Source organism: Spinacia oleracea, chromosome 4 (assembly GCF_020520425.1).
Source record: "Spinacia oleracea cultivar Varoflay chromosome 4, BTI_SOV_V1, whole genome shotgun sequence".
Lineage (NCBI taxonomy): Eukaryota > Viridiplantae > Streptophyta > Magnoliopsida > Caryophyllales > Amaranthaceae > Spinacia > Spinacia oleracea.
The window spans coordinates 22,605,134-22,610,846 of record NC_079490.1 but is presented as its reverse complement, the minus strand read 5'-3'; the positions used below and the strand labels follow the sequence as shown (position 1 = coordinate 22,610,846).

The 5,713-nt window shown below is 32.0% G+C and overlaps 1 long non-coding RNA gene across 2 annotated transcripts; it reads left to right on the top strand.

Annotated features, from left to right (window-relative positions):
* The first annotated feature begins 445 nt into the window (after positions 1-445).
* On the top strand, positions 446-4,164 carry LOC110795706 (uncharacterized). 2 transcript variants are annotated; one of them, XR_008932874.1, is made up of 5 exons: positions 446-1,754; positions 2,277-2,355; positions 2,514-2,783; positions 3,196-3,335; positions 3,987-4,164. It is a non-coding gene; the product is annotated as an uncharacterized lncRNA (long non-coding RNA). The 2 variants fall into 2 exon arrangements; XR_008932873.1 differs by having other exon boundaries at positions 448-2,355.
* The last annotated feature ends 1,549 nt before the right edge of the window (positions 4,165-5,713 follow it).

Below are 5,713 nucleotides of genomic sequence, written 5' to 3'. Positions count from 1 at the left end.
TTTTTTACCACCTACAAAACGAAAAAATAGATGAAACATTTATGTATGGCTACCTAATTCAATTTTTCTCCAATTTTATACTTTCCTTGTGTGACTTTCTTTAACTCTTTCACCCTTCGCTCTTTACTTCCATTAAATTTGTCAATTTTGTAAATTAATGGTGGTGAAAAATTATGTAAATTAATGGAAAATAAGGAAGCGGGGGAAGAAAATAGAGTTAAATACATGAAATCGTGGAAGAATAGAACATATTAGAAATATTACCGTTATTGTAACCCCCTACATAACATTTTCATCTATTTTTCTATTATTTAGGTGGTAAAAAATAATTTTTAAATTTTTTTTAGGTGGTAAAATACATGTTTTAGTTTTTTAGGTGGTATAAAATAAATTTTTGATTTTTATAGGTGGTAAAAAATAATTTATCCCATGAAAAAAGGAGGAAAAAGAAGGGAAAATATTCCCTACTCCACAACTTCTTCCCAACTCCGATCCTTAATCTTCAATGGCTGAATTCTCTACTCCAAAAATCCATTCCAATTAATCAATTCCATGAACCACCAACGCCAAAATCCACTGGTGTTGTAACAACGTCAACCTCGACAAGTCCGAGCAATCATCACCCTACATTCCGCCATCAACGATGATTCCTTCTCCGTCAATTCCTTGGAATCCGTGCTCTGCAACGTCGACTTGCGTTCCATTGGCGGGAAATCATTATCTGATCCTTTCATAAGGCGTCTCAGTTTATTTTACCTCCCAAAGATCTACAGGCAATTTTCTCTTTCTCCTGCGCCTTAATTTTTACCCCCCAAATTTCTAGGGTTTATTTAGGATTATCGTCGTAGTTCGAATAATCTTTGAAATACAGTCAGGCTTGTTAGTTTTTTGAATTTTGTAACCTGATTACTCATTTCGATTGTGTTTGTTGGATTAATTTTGTTTAATTATACAACCTGGTTCGTTTTTCCCCTCTTTGGCTCGGTGAAATTTTGTTTCGGACTTTTTTCAATTGAAGTAACAATTCGTATTTTTGCTCAGTTCATATTTGTAATAACTCAATCTGATTCTTTTTATTTATCTCTATGGCTGTGTGCAATTTCTACTTGTGTCCCTCAATGCAATTACTGTAGCATTCGCTTGTTTTATGAATTTTGTTAAATCATCATCTAGATTACTGGATAATCTTTGCGATAGTTTTTTCCGGTTATGGTTGGAAAAATCAATTTCTTTTCGTAATTTAGTTTAGTGAGTTACAATAGTGGTTCTTGTAAATTAATTTTTGGTACTTTTTTCAAACAATATTCTGTTCAACTCGAACTTGGATGGTTCAGTTTATAACAGAGCCTTGTAATCCTCAATTGTAACACAACTAGTAGTTTCCTCTAGTTCTAGGTTGATTTGGTAAACAATTTTGATAGACATAATAGGATAAATAGATAGTTTTTGAATGTGAATTGTTTATCTGGTGTTGTGTGTGTGTGTGTTTGATTGTTGTTAGGTTGTCTGCTAGTGTGTGTGTAAGAGAAGAGACAGTGTTGCCTGGCATATCAGGTACAGTGTAAGCATGATTTGTGGGTTAGGAATTTTTCTTGAATGAGACCTAATAACAGTCAAAAACTCCGAGTTCTCCACCGTCCTCCACCCCTCTGAAGGTTCATTGTCGTTTGAGCGACTGTCATGTTCTTCGTATTCTCAAGCAATCCTTATTTCACTCTACGCAGTTTTTGTTAGATTCTTCTCGAATTTCACTGGTAAGTTTTCCCCATATGAATCACTTTTGTAAAATTTCTATATGAATTTATTTCAAGATTTGTTTTTTCGAGTATAAATTGCAATATTAATAATTGTTTGCACTTTGAATTGATCTCAATCGAATTTTGCTGATAATTTGTTGGTAGTTTTATTTCATTTTTCGATTCCAATGCCTCTTAAATTTGTCTTTCGATCTGAATTTTTCTTTGTTATAAAGTGAGATTGGTAATGATAAAAACACATTGTTTAATCCCTCCCTAAATATTATTGAGGTAAGATTTAAATTTGAATTACTCTGGGAACTTATTTTCGCTCAAAATTTGTTTTGTTGGAAGTTAAATTTGGGGTAATATGAGGAATTTCTTTGTTATATACGAGTAACTGCCAGATGTGGGTCTAAATTATTATTGATTCCAATTTTAATTTTCCCTAAATTTCTCTCTCTTAGAGAATTGTAAGTTTCAATAAATTTGATTTCTTTTGATTTTTCAATGTGAATTGCTATCGTGTTTTTCTTCCAGAGGTCCAGCTGATCTCAATTTGTTTTCCATAAGTTTCCAGCAAGTGATAGTTGGTGCTGATAAAAGGAATCTCACAATGGTAAATCACGACCCCTTGTTTAATTTTAGTTTTTATACTTTATAAGGTATTTAACTAAATTCCTTAAAAGCGATACGCAATCAAATTTAATGGAGTAGTTGATATATATCTCTGGTTATAGTGGTATAAAACTGTAGCATTGATATCTATGAATGCAGCTCTACAGGGGAGCCATTATCTAGGCCTCTTTTATCTAACGAGAGTTGCCCCGATGCTCTACCAGCAGTTAAGTCCATAGCTCCAAATCACAGTGTACTGGTTCTTCTAAACTGTGCAAGCTGGTTTCTTGGTGGAATGCTGATAGCCAAAACAAGGATTCTGCTGCATTATTACATCAAGCATATTGGTTAGCCTTACATCAAGCAGATTGGTTACTTTGGCTACTACATGGGAAGCTAGGCATATCGGACTACAACAATGCTCTTAAGGTACTTTGCCTCTCTACTCATCTGTTCTTAATCTTTTTATTTGAGAGTGTGTTGTTGAAGGTGCTTGTGTCTCTCATAGGTTTGGTTTCAACCACTCACAATTTATTTTATTCTGGTTTATTTAATTGATCACTATGCAAAAGCCAAAGAACAGTTTTAGTGATTGTCCATGTTGCTCTCAATTCCTTTTCCTTCTCAGTAGGAGACTACTTGAAGTGGAATAAGGATAGTGTGGGCTGCTGTTCTTGAGTTCATCAAGTCTAAAAGTGACATTCAATAAAGTGGAAAAGGACTTGCATTATTGTGATTAAACCTCTTGAGTTTCACGAAGGCCATCTTTTTTACTTAGATTTTTCACGTGCTCAGCATTTGAAGCTCAATGTGAATACTAATGATTTTTGTTTTTCTTCAGGGGGTGCCCAACTCTGTGCCACGAAATGGATGCCTATCCACCTTGGCTGCTCGTACAACCTTACTCGAGTGTTTTACCTTGTATTGTAGCCCCAGGATCTGCAATAGCGAATGTGAAAGAGGATGTCAGACAAAATTTTGGTATTTCACTTTCCGTATGCTCTACTTATTCTGTTTATAGTCTAGTATTGTAGGAATATATCCTTCTACCTTTGAGTTCTATGAGAGTGATTACATTCTTTACATGAATTGCATATGCTTTACGAGATTTTTGTAACCCTGTGGTTTTCGGAAGAGCAACTAGTTGTGATGTTAATAAGATGGCAGCAGCTCTTTATCATCACTCATCAGTAGATACCAGGGACAAAGAAGTTTAATTACGGTCTGTTTCAAAAATTCTTGCCTTCACACATTTATTACTGAATATTTTGGCAGGTTTCTCAGAAGATTGTGTTGTTTGTGCTAGTTAAAATTCTCGTACCTTATAACGCATAATAATCCCCCTAGGCCCCTATGGCAGTTTACAGAATTCTTTAATTACTTTTCTATAACTATTCCTCAAGATTCTGCATTTTTTTTCTTATCAACACACTGTATGCAGTATATTGACTATGTTTTGTAACTGTCTTGATTAGAATTTAGATATTGATACTTCGTTTGACAATCGAGAGTCATTGTTTGTCCAAAATTGTTTCGTTCTTCCTGTTATATGGAGATGTACCCAAATTTTTTGCAATTTATCCGTTTCCAAGTAATTATTATTATTAAGTACTTGTCATTTTTTTTTTGCAGGTTAATCTTCTAAAATTCTCAAACTGAAACTGAATGTGGATGAGAAATGACAGATGAATTTTGTCTTCAAGGATATTTAGATGGTGTACTTGATTCACTTTTTGGTTCGTTAGTTTTAGAAACCTGTAAAACAATGTTATTTATTTATCATCCAATACAATTTTATTCTTCCAATTCATTTGTGTTTGTAGAATGAGTTTTTTTAGTTTACAAGTTATTTATTATTTACCATGAAAATTAAGTTTCTATGCCACTATTAGTGAGCTCTGGTCTAATATTTTGTGGCTTCTTTAAAAATCACAGTAACGCTCTTGCGACACTTTTAGTGTACTCTAAAAGGTAAGGTAGTGGAAAACGTGAATTAGATCTCTGGAGGCGCTTAAAAGCGTAGTAAGTCTGTAGCAACGCTAATCATATGTTTTACCGACGCAAAAGAATAGTGTCGTAAGAGCCTCATCAACCTAATACTAAGTGTATTAGACGTATAAAGGACATAGAAGACTATGTAAACTAATATGTCACTACACTTTATTTTTTCTTCTTAAAACTACCATAACACTGTACCAATAAAAAGAGTCTATTAGTTCAATTGGCAGAGCTTTGTGCAATTGCACAATGATGTAGGTTCGAATCCTACATAGGCTACTATTAATTTATAATATTATTCTCCTATTGGTTGATCGTTTACTTTAGTTTATTATACCCTTATTAATCTAAGGAAAAAAAAATTAGAAACCTAAATCATGAAAAATAAGTCGGAGAAATGAACAGAAGAATATAAAAACCACATTTACGAGCACAAAATATGGATAAAAAGCAAAAAACGAACAATAAAAATAAAAGACTTGCCCGCAAATTTTTTAGCTAAAAAATACTTTTTAGGGGCATTATAAATTTCATTGATGCTAAAAAAAGGTTTTAGAGGCAAACATTATTTTATTAAAACTAAAAGAAATAGGGAAATTCTATTTGGTAGCATTATACTTTTGCAAATTCTCATTTATAACAAATACTAGTTTTAAGCCCGTGCGATGCACGGGTTAATTTAATTATTTTTTTGTGTTTTGTTGTTGCAGTCCAATTTTTTTATTGGCTGATTTGAAGCCTAATATTACAAGGCTTGTATTTATAAAATATCAAATTTAAATAATACGTGATAATAGTTGTTTCTTTTTTATATTATTCAACAACAATAAGTATTCCGCATAACATGATAAAGACGACTTAATCTAGACATCCGGAGCAATTAAATATTACAACATGATTCTATCTTTATATTTTTTCATTTGTCATGTTAATCTTCGTGTTATTTTTTGTAGAGGAGGAGAGCGGGATGGGGGATATTTATCTTTGATGTTAACTTTTTAACCACAAATAAGTTTCGTAAAAATTTTATTCTATAATTTTTGTAATTGGATGATATAAAATTTTGATGCAAAAGATAAATATTTTTTTGGCTTAAATTAAAATTTAATATCAATTCAATTTGATACTATATTAAAGAGCTACGTAAAAAAAAAATTAAAAACGACCTTGCGGAATATTAAAGTTAATATATTTGACATTAAATTAGATGTTAAATATAGATGATAAAAACAAATTGAACTATATTACATCAAATCAAAATACAAATATATAAATGTAAATATTTTTTTTGAGGGAAAATGTAAACGTAAAAGTTTACCTTTATAAATCTCCTTACTCCAAACCACGATTTTTCTTTAAGT